The sequence below is a fragment of the Cupressus sempervirens genome, chromosome 10 (assembly GCF_028749045.1).
Source record: "Cupressus sempervirens isolate cs-2001-9-10 chromosome 10, ASM2874904v1, whole genome shotgun sequence".
In the NCBI taxonomy this organism is placed as follows: domain Eukaryota; kingdom Viridiplantae; phylum Streptophyta; class Pinopsida; order Cupressales; family Cupressaceae; genus Cupressus; species Cupressus sempervirens.
This window is the reverse complement of record NC_143127.1, coordinates 301399338-301411485: the sequence shown is the minus strand read 5'-3', so window position 1 is coordinate 301411485 and position 12148 is coordinate 301399338.

Here is a 12148-nt window from a genome sequence, read left to right as displayed (position 1 = left end):
TGATGGAAAGGAGTTTCTCAAAGGTATGAAGCATGATCATATGTGTTTTTTTGTAATCCCAAAAGATGATAAAGAAGAAGTAGAGGAGGTACCTACATAAGTTGCAATTTATTTTGGGGGCATTTCTTGATATTGTGTCAGATAATGTACCTGATAGATTAACCCCAGCGAGGAAGATTAGACACAAGATGGACTTGATTAAGTGACCCTTCTAAACAAGCCAGTGTATAGAATGACACTAGTAGAAAGTGAGGAGTTGAACAGACAAGTGCATGAGTTATTGTAGAAGGGATTTATCTAGGAGAGCTCGAGTCCATGTGTTGTACCAATAGTATTAGCACCAAATAAGAATGGAGAATGGAGGATGTGCACATATGTGTAGGCTATCAACAAGATAAAAATAAAGTACATATTTAACTTGCCAAGGATAGATGACATTATGGACTGTTTGAGTGGAGTTGTGTATTTCACAAAGATAGATTTAAAGAGTGGGTACCATCATATCCACATCACAGAAGGAGATGAGTGGAAGACTGCCTTCAAAATAAGGGAAGGATCATATGAGTGGTTAGCCATGCCTTTTGGGCTAACCAATGCATCGGGCACTTTCACGAGGATCATGAATGAGGTATCAGAGGAGTTTATGGGTAAGTTTGTCATTGTTTACCTAGATGATATATTGATATTTAGTAAGACATTGGAGGAGCATTTGATGCACATTTGTAAAGTCTTTGATAAGTTGAGGGAAGAAAATTTGCTAATAAATTTGAAAAAGTGCAATTTTGTGAAGAAAGAGTTGGTGTACTTGGGATTCATAGTATTAACAAAAGGTCTAAAAATAAACCTTGAGAAAGTGAAGGCTATCCTTGAATGGTCTACTCCAAGGAGTGCAATAGAGGTAAGATCTTTCCATGGACTGGCTAGTTTTTATAGAAAGTTTATCAAAGGTTTTAGCAAGTCTTTGTGGACTTTTGACTAAAACAATGAGATGAGATGGGGAATAATCTAAGTGGACTATAGGAGTACATAAAGAGTATTAATATGTTGAAACATAAAGTTACAAAGCAGCTTGTTTTAGCACTTCTAGATTTTAATAAGGTATTTCAAGTAGACTATGATTCTAGTGGTACTGCAATAGGAGTTTTTTATAGCCAAGAAGGTAGACCTGTTTCTTATTTCAGTGAGAAATTAAATGATGCCAAAAGAAAGTATTATGTTTATGATTAGGAATTTTATGCTATAGTTCATGCATTGAAGAAATGGAGATGCTATCTTCTTTCTAAGGAGTTTGTTTTATATACTGATCATCAAACTTTCCAATATTTTAATAGTCAAGGAGAATTAAACCAAAGGCATTTGAAGTGGGTGGAGTTTTCACAGAGTTATACATTTGTTTTGAAACACGAAAGTAGGAAGTCTAACAGAGTTGCAGATGCTCAAGAATTTGTATCCAGAGGATCTTGATTTTGGTGAAGCTTGGAAAGCTTGTACAAAACCAATTACACTTGATAGGACAAAGTGGTTGGATTTCATAATCCAATATGTTATGTTGCTAAAAGGATATCAATTTTGCATTCCCAAAAGTTCTACGAGAGAGAATCTCATCAAGGAGAAGCACAGTGGAAGGTTAGCTAGACACTTTAGTAGAGATAAGACCATTACTTTGGTTACTGAGAATTATTATTGGCCATAGTTATAGCAAGATGTGAAGAGGTTTGTGCAGAGTTGTAGAGTATGTCAGATGGCAAAAAGAGTGAAGCAAAATACTGGGTTGTATCAACCATTAGAGAAGTTGTGGGAGGATGTCAACATGGATTTTGTTCTTGGTTTACCAAGGACACAACAAGGGTATGATTCCATATTTGTGGTGGTTCATTTCATTCCCTGCAAGAAGACTAGTGATGATGTTCATGTGGTAGAGTTGTTTTTTAGAGAAATGGTGAGACTACATGGTCTGCCAAATAGTATAGTTTTTTATCGTGATACCAAGTTTTTTGGGTATTTTTGGTGAATGTTGTGGAAGAAATTGAAGTCATTTAAGTTCATCACATCATCTACAGACTGATGGATAAACTGAAGTTGTGAATCAAAGTTTGGGGAATTTTCCACAGACAAAATTTACATACAATAATTCTTTGAATAGTAGTACTGGTAAATCATCACTCCATATTTTATATGGGAGTAGTCCTAGAAATGTTTATGAATTGAGGTAAATGGATAAAGGATAAATAAGTAGCACTAAAGTAGAAGATTTTGTTGAACATTTGAAGAACATCCATGAAGAGGTGAAGAAGCAAATTACTGATATGAATATGCAGTACAAGGATAAGGTAGATGTGAAAAGGAGGTATAAGGAATTTCAGATCGGAGATGAAGTTATAGTTCATTTGAGAAAGGAACATTTTCTAGTGGGTACGTATAATCAATTAAAAATGAAGAAGTTTGGACCATGCAAGATAGTGACAAGGCATGATTCTAGAAATGCTTATGAAGTGGAGTTTCTTGTTGAACTTAATATTTCACTAGTATTTAACATTTTAGATTTGACAAAGTATTGTGAAGTAGGTGATGGAGATGAAGTTTTAGAAGCGTAGTGGAGCATTCTAGTAGCTAGTTCAACTATAAAGGAGATCGAGGATATATTGGATAATCGTGTTGGAAAAAGTACAAGGAACAAAAATTATAAAGAGTACTTGGTCAAATGGAAAGGGATGTCAATAGAAGATTCATCATGGCTAGCAAGGGAGGAAGTTAATTATCTTTATTTTCCTCTAAAAACCTAAGATATAATGAGGTTAGTTCTCAAATTATCCCTGGTGTCTAATGCAAGAGCATCCTAGGTGTAAGAGTAATATTACATCACCAAAAAAAAATTCTTTTTTGTTTCTTGAATAAGGGTTGTCTTAGTGCAAAGTTGTTGTCTATGAAGGCTTTTTTCTTAGAAAGTATGTCGTACGAGCTCAAAATGTTCTAATTGCAAAGGTGGATGTTCATCTGGGATAGATCAACCTACCAGTTGAGGTGTAGTGCCATACCATGAGTATTTGTGGATTTATTATGGATTTTTGGTGTATGATTTTGGTATACAAATTTTAGGCTCATAGTTGAAGACATTAGGGAACCCAGATGGGCTTTGAAATGGGGTCAACTGGAGCATGCGTCAGTTGGACCTTGTAGATCAAAAGTCAAGAATTATGAAAAGTGTTTATAATAGACAATTAGAGCAATGGTTTGAAAGTTATGGCCTTTCGAGGTTGGGCTGACCAAAGTTTCCAAAATAAGTTTCAAAGGTGTATTAGGCCAACTCTATATGTAATTTTAGAGTTAGTCAGTCTCAAGGGTTAGGGTTTGATGTTTAGAAACTTCCCAGGTGTGTAAAATGCCTCTTTAAGGAATGTCCGCACATTATCTAAGACAACTCTATATTGCAAATTATTGTAAGGCGCCATGTGGGTTTGCATATTATATTTCAAAATTCTATAATTTTTCATTTGCGACGATAATAAGAAGCCCATATTTTGTTCTCATGAATTGTTGTTATTTCTTTGTTTATGTTATGTTTTTGTGGTATTAAGGGGAGCACCCTTCATCATTTACCATGAGTATGAGGTAGCTCATACTCCCATTAAAGTAGAATAAATGTATCTTAAAATGGAATCACCAATCATTTAAGACCTTTTAGCTTCCACCCATTAATGATTTTATGGACCATGGATGGATTTGTACTCAATCAACTCTTTCTCTTGCTTAGTTCATTTTTCTTTCATTTTCACTTGTATAGTGTCTGAAACCTTAGAATTACCCCTTCTCAAGATAACCTTGGTATAGGTTGACCCAATTTGACAAATACTAGTATATGTCAACCACCAAGGTTGACCTATACCCTTGGCATTTTGGGTCTTGGGGCCAATTTTGTCTCAATAATTCAAATTCAGAAACAAGGTGACCCTATCAACTTGCTTTGTTTTCATGGCTAGAAACTAGTATAAAAGAAAACCTATACACCTGATTTTCACATCTATAAATCAAAAAGTACACTCAATAAAATTAAATCACTCAATCTTGCATATTTTCTAAGAAATTTCAAGAATTCAAGGTGTTTTCAAGGTTCAAGGATGCTTTGTGAGCATTTCCTCTTAACAATCTAGCATTTTGTTGGCCATTAAGGGAGGAGATCTATATTTTTGTATCCATATTATTCTTATTCTTTGGTGCATATTTCCATCCATGGATCCATGATTTGGTTTTGGTAGATATATTGCTTTTGTGGGTATTTCCTACATCCTTAATTGTAAATTCAACATCTACAACATTCAAGCATTGCAAAATATTTAGTGACAAGTGTTTTATCAAGCAAGGTGAGTATTTACATTTGTCTTTCTTCCTTACATGATTTACATTTAGTTCATTTCAAGGTTTCCTTAATATAAATCTTGACCAAGGAAAGCCCTCCCCCAACTAACAAAATCAATTTGTCTTATATGCAGAAGTAGGATATCAAAATTGTGACTTTGGGTATTGAAATTACTCATTGAGGGCTTTCAAGAGAACCTAGGTCTATTTTGTTACACTACCCTAGGAACATATCCAAAAAAAATTAAACCTATCGGTAGGTTTTCTTTTGGTTAACCTATACTTGGAGGCCTAGGCTTTTCAAAGTCTTCTAGGTTTTCTACCCCGATCATGAAACCGCAACTAGAATTTTAGTTGGAGTTGACCCTCCATTTTTTGAGAAAAAAATCATGTTCTCTTGCATATCTCAAGGTAATTTTTCCACCCTTTCTTTTATCTCTTAGTATAGACCTATTTTCCTATAGTGCAATTTAGGTCTATGCTGATGTGAGGCTAGAGGTCTCTAACACATGTTATTACCTCATTTGACCATGAGATGCAACCACACAAATTTCTTAACCCTGCAGTGATGCAATAAAAAAACCCATCAAGTGTGATGCATAACATCCTCACTTCCTTGTGGTCCAAAAATGGGTCCCACATAATAAGTTGTGAGCTAGAGATAGGGGACCTTTATTGGTGTAGGAGCACCTAGGCTTATCTCTCTAACTTGTTACAATTTTGGCTTGTACTAACCCTAGCCAAACTATTAGTGTTGGTTTTGACCTTAGAAGGTCTTTCTTGTGTGTTCCTAGGTGGATTAGATTAAGATCAATCCAACCTAAGTGTTTATTGCTTTAATAGTTGTTAGTGCTAGATTAGGCCTAAAATGGGAAAAGTAGGTCTTAAATCCTTTAAAGCATGTGAAAGGGTATAAATATGCCTAAAATAGTTCCTAGGATGTTTCTGTATCATTCTAGGTCAATTAGAAACACTTAGCATGAATTTAGCAAAAAGATGTAAAAGTTGTCACAATGTTGCTTGACAACATTTTGAAATTTTTGAAAGTTGCATGGCAACAAATTAAAAGATTGGATTCATTTTGAGGCATCATTATAGGTAGTTTCCATAATGGCCTAAAATCAAGGGTAGGGCATATTTAAACTTCTAGGATCCCTTTTCCTAAGGTAGTGTGTGATGTAGTTGAAATTTTGAAGTGGAATAAAGCTCAGAATTATGTTTTATTGTAATAATCATCTTGCATTGTGTGGAAGAGTATTTTTATGGATTTATTTGTGTGAGTTAGTGTTGGATTAATGTAGAGTAGATAGTCTTAAGCATTTTCTATTCAATACGTAAGTTGATTTGAGTCCATTAGAGTAGGTTTTGAAATTATTTTGTAAATAGTTTGGTTGTTGGTGCAGAAGTAGACAGTTTTTGCTTTTATGGCTTCCCCATAGTTCTTCACCATGAAAATCATCACGAATCAAAGGAATATGTTAGGGAATCCATTGGAGGTTTTTTTTGTGAAACAAGGAGCTCTAGAAGGCAAGTGAATTATTTTTAACATCATGCCCTAAGTGAGATCAGTGAGCCCTACTAGGTGCATGATAGTGCAAAATTGATGTGCAAAATTGACGTGCAAGTGCAGGGGAAAGAGAGAGGGCATGGAAACAAGAATGATTTTGGAAGCCTAATAGTCCTACATACACCTATTAGTGATATTAGGGATTGTACAATCCATTTAGATAGATCTCCTAGCAGAAATTAGAAATCAAATCAGCCCTATTAGCTCTATTAACCCTACATTTAGGAATCCACTGTATGGATGACCTAGGAACCTAGACCAGAAAAATATTCAAGGTCTCAAAAAAGGGTATCTAAATATCAAAAAAAAAAATTATGGGTTTATTTGGAGGTTTTGAGAAAGAATTGGGAAAAATCCATTAACTAGAGCTAATTGGCTAATTAGGCATATTAGGCCAAATCCATAACAAATCTTGAACTTGATAGGAACACCCTAGATTTCCTATTCAAATAGAGTTACTTGGAAGTCAAATGAATGTTTTAGTGATGGATATTACCTATAAAACATTGGTGAAGGTAATTTGGTGAAGTTGTCCTTGGAGACCTCCAAGGAAAAGTGAAGGTTTGAAGCATTCTTAATGGTAGTTATCCCTCAAGGTGAAGCACAAAGAAAATCACTTATAGAGTTGAGTTAGGGAAGTCTTAGGATAGGTTTTCCAAGACTTGTAAGGTCCTAAAAGTGAGCTTAGGATCTTGAGAAGGCTAGAACTAGTATAGCCATAGATAGAAACTATGCAAGCACACCTTGGAGAGATCCTATCATTTACACATTCCCCCTATGTGTATAAAAGTGTCACACTTCTATAACCCATTATTCTTGAGAGAACCCATGGAAGAGGGAGTCTCAAGAGCCAACTCATAGCTCTCTATCTATGATGTGCAAAGGCTATGAGATGGTGGCTCTAAAATTAACCAAACTGTGCAACCCTTGCAAGGTGCACCATAGAACGAGAGATTCAAAGAGTAGAGGCAAGAGTGCCCATATCCAAGAATCTAGAATAAAATGCAATGAAAATGCAAGCTATTCTAAATGAAATACAATCTAACAAAGAGAACTAAGCTAAATCATAAATAAAACTAAGATAAAAATTATGCCATAATGTAAGTAGAAGGAGAGCTAAGCTAAAATGCAAAAACGCAAGAATGCTCCAAGTCTCCAAAATCACCAAGAAAACCTACATCATAATAATAGCATGAGAGACTAAGATTTTTTGAATGAGGAGAGAGCCTTCCCTTTTAAAGAAAAATAGATGGTAGAGATTAAGAGGCAAGATGAATGTAATCAAGGGTGGAGTTTGAAAGTGGGAGAGATCCATGTGCACAAGCATCTCAACCAATCACAATTAATGGTTGACTTTTGAGAGAGTTTGAAATGTGTGGAGGAGAATTAAAATTATTTTTAAAATAGAAGATTCCTCTCACATAGGAAATTGTGCATTCATGTGTAGACAAAAATGTCTTTTATTTTATTTCTAAAATAGGAAATATGCTTTATGTGTGCACACTTAGGATAAGAGATGAGTGGAGAATTTTATTTAATTAAAAAGGGGACATTTTATTTTAATTAAATATGAACTTTGGATAAAGTGGTCATACCATAGGTTATAATTGAATAAATAGATTTTTGAAGATTTGATAAAAAATAACCATTAGATAAATTATGGAAAAATGCTAGAAAGGGGGCTCATAGTCTAAATGACCATTTTTAGTTGATTACATTTATCCCTCTTTGACTAATGTGTGATTAGTCTGGGAACACATTATGTCAAAGAATGAAGAAGCTAAGATGATAGAGAGATCTAATTATGAAGAATGAAACGCAAAAAGTGATAGAAAGTCCTGAATGTATAGTCTATTAGGAGTAATACTGAACACTAGGATAAAGATGATATTAGAACTCAAGAAGAGTACTAACACCAAACAAAAAAGATAGATCAAGAGAAAATATATAGTTGTAGAAGAAAGCAATTTGCAACAATGATAGAATATTCATGCCCCCTTGAGATCAAAATCAAAATGAGATAGAGGAGATGAATAAATAAACTAGATTTGATCAAATCGGAACAAAGAAAAGTCCATGATGATAGATAAGAGATTAAGACCAAAGAGTGACCACCAAGCAATGGAGATATGCCCCAGTTTGACTAACTTTGACCAAGAAAGATCAAGCATAAGAATTACGTCAAAGAAAGAAGAAAGATGAAATGAGATGAAGTAGAAATGAAAGCAAAGAGTGGAAGAGAGTAGAAATGATGAAGAAATAAAGAAATGATGATTTCCCCAACTAGATTCAAAGATTAAGCCTCAATAGGTCAGCCAACTACATAGAAGATGGAATAAATTTTGACTATCAAGATGAACCCAAATTTGGATTTTGATCCTGAAAATTAATCCAGGATGTGAAGATTAGATAAGATAGGTCAAAAGTATAGACTAGATGATAAGATAGAAAAGAAGAGATAAGATAAGATTGAGAAGAGGTAAGAAAAGGATAAACATATTTAGTTGGCACATCCATGAAAGATAAAGAAGAGAGCTCTCTCAACATGCAAAATGCAAAGCTAAGCTAGAATGAACCCTAAAATGCAATCTAGTATGAAAAGGTGCAATTGCAAGGGTTACATAAGTAGGTCCTAGTTTTTATCATCGAGCGTTATTAGGGACATCATAAGATCATACAATCATCACTTGTAAAACTATGAGGATATGAATATGATCTATGTCAAATAGAAATGTGGGAATCCAACTTAAGCATCAAAGACATATAGGTCAAGATGTGTAATGCAGTTAGACTCCCTAAGTTTAATATAGCAAGATTACACCTATATCAAGGTATAAGCACCAGGATAACCCCTGACTGTGGTCTTGCAAAAATGTACAAGAATGATACATTGTAAGTCCAAAGTGTTAAGTAGGACAAGCATGAACACTCAAAACACTATAGACAAACAAAGTATACCCATAAGCAGAAATCAAGAAAACATCTTCCATGCCCCCAATCTTCTAGTCAATGACATCCTTGAAAGACTATTAGGGAGGGAACATATAGCAAAGAATTTAGCATAGGCATCACACAAAGAAAATAAAGATTGGCATAGTTCAGTCATTAAAGTGTTTAAGTGTGTGTGTGTGTGTGTGTGTGTGTGAGAGAGAGAGAGAGAGAGAGAGAGAGAGAGAGAGAGTCACTTGGCCATTTATTCAAGACTTGAATCTGATAGTGAGAAATATCGCAACATCGAAGACTGTAGGTAAACTATCTAAAAAGTGTTGAGAAACCCTTGATGTCAAGTTGGGGGAGTAGTGTTGAGAAACATTATTTTGTGAGTTACCAAAGAAACCCTAATACACAAGGAGACCTCAAATAGGCTAAGAAGTTGTGCCCCCGAGACAAGGACAAGAAATAATCCCAAGCTAGGAAATGTGTTGCAAAGTGGGTGATTGAGACTGATAGACATAGGTGCAAGGGTCTCAAGCAACATCTATTTCTAGGTTTTCACCACTTGGTAGATTTTTCAGGACTTTTTAAAAATATATATATATTTTTGATATTTTTGTTTTTTTGGTGATACATCAAAGTGCCTATTGCTAGGTTTTCACTAAGATGATCATTTTTTCAGGACTTTTTTTGATTTTTAGGATTTTTTTAGTATCATATATGAGGGTAAAAGTACAAAATCGTGTCACCTTTCAAGTTGACTTATCAGAATGATTGAATTTGAGTATATCTATCTAAAACTCAATTTTATTCAAATATATGATCTTGATAAATTTATTCTAGCTAAGTTATATATGGTCTCACACTTTTCCAATTGGAAATGTCCAGTACATGCATGTTTTATACTAGTTAGTATCCAATTACCAAAGAAACAAATTTATTTCAAAAATTTGACATTTCAATAACTCTTACTATTTTTTAGGATTTTTTTAATAACATATAAACACCATTTTCTAGACCTCAAAGTTAAGAAAATTCAAATCTAGATTTCATAGTGTTTTAATTAGATATAGTATATTGTAATCAAAAAATTCTAGAAGTACATATTTTAACACTCGAGAAGGTGATGATTTCGAGAAAGCAAAAAATATAAAACCAAAACAATATATTTTTTAAAATTATATGACAGTCCAGAGGAGAGAGTGTTCTTTCAGAATACATAAGTTTTCTTTTGGTTGGAATAGATTTATTTTTAAAAATGTGGTGGGAGATGAAAACTATCAATTTGAATAAGTTGGAATTTGAATTGTTATAAAAGAGAAAATAGAAGTCTAAAGCCATTTTTTTAAATTTCTCTACCTACATATGTTATCTATAACATAATATGAGATCAAAGGGAAATAATTTTATTTCCATGTAGTTTTGTGGTGGGAACTAGATCCCTAATTTCCAGCATTTTTCAACAACTAAAAAGTTATCTTTAAAAAATAGGAAAATATATCATTTCTTATTCCAAATAATTTTTAAAAATTATAATCATAAACTTCATCTAGTTCTACACATTCCATTAGTTTACTTCATTTTCAAATTCTAAATAATAATACCAATTTTATGTCATTGAATGTGAATAGTTATACTTTTGTTAGCCTTTTCTTTTGTAAAAGGGTGACATAGGTTTGTGCTTTTACCCTTTTTTTTTTTTTGGATTTTTAGAATGACTTAGAGATTACTAGTTCTCAAGCAAGATCACATCATTTTTTTCCAATGTCTAGCAAGTTATAGGACATACTAGAGCAGCGAGCTAGTGGATAAGCAAATATGGATAAGAAAGGAGTATGAAGCGAGTGAAAGTGATCCTCAAGGGCTGACTCCTCAAGAGTAGCCAAGCTAGGGAAAGATATCCATATAAAGTAGGTTTTGGATAAGCAATGGAAGCAATGAGCAAGATAGCATATACAATAAGCACTTAATCCAACAAGTGAGATAGCATATGGCATAAGTAGTGGAAGTTAATAAGCGAGATAGCATGAAACCATGTAGTCTAAAAAAGTAGCCATGTCAAGAGATCTATGAGAACCATGTTTTCTTTGTGTGATCAAGACCAAGGGGTCAACTAGATAGGATAGCAATGGGATAGAGAAATAAGAATGAAGTTGGATATGAAGGATATGAATGAATGAGCAACCACAATAGAGAATCTCATGGATAAGACAACCAATATGCAAGGATAGCTCAACAATTTCAAGATCAAAGAGGAAGAGGGAAAAGGGGATAGATGGATGATGGAAGAATTATGCATGATGCCTATTTACCAGGTTTTCATCATGGTACTTATCCAAGGTGCCACAAGAAGTGGTTTTCACCATAGGATGAATTTATTTCTCTTTACTTTTGCTACCAGGGTGCCAAAAGAAGTGGTTTTCACCAAGGCACTTTTTTTTTTTTGAATTTTTATCTTTTTGCTTTTTGAATTTTTAGAAAGAGCTCAAGTTGTTTGAATGTAGATAGTGCTCCTATAGGAAAGATAAGTCATGATAAGCCAAGACCATAGAAAGGTATGCTCAAAGATGTTGATAGGGTGATGAAAGAGAAATGGTAGTAGGAAGAGTATATGGAGGATAAGAGTTCATGTATACAAAGTAAGTGTACGGTTTAGAGGATTTCATGAGGGTAGCTGAAATATTGGACAAGATCAACATTGACACACACCTTGAAGGGTATTGGAATGATGGAGGAATGATGGATGAAATAGCTTAAGGTGCAGATGTATGAGTTGGTAGAAGAGATTTGGAAAAAAGTGGAGTGGAAGGCTTTGGAATATTTTTAGGAAGATTTTTGGAAGAAGATGGAATGGAAGCCTTTGGAATATTGAATGTCAACTTTGATTTCTTTCCAATGTTTAAGTCTTTCAAGAGAGACTTGGGAATCCATATAGCTTTAGACTTTCCTTTGGATACTTTAGAACACATTTCTTCAATAATGGGTTTAGGAACCCATATTTGCTTTGATTTGGCTTTTTTAATAGTGGACCTTTGTGGTCTCTTTTGCGCATTTTCCTTCTTAGAATTCACATGTCATTTAGATGGGACATAATGATCTTCATTTTTTAATGGATTCTTATGTTTATTCTTTCTTCCAAAAGACTTGGGATTTTTGGATGAATAAGGCTAATATGACTGGTTTAGATGGATCGATGGGTGGAAGTTCATCAAGGATGAGTGTCTTTGTTGATCTTGAGGTATGATGGGAGAACTAGGAGTAGAAAATGTAGGATATGAAGGAAAATAAGGTCCC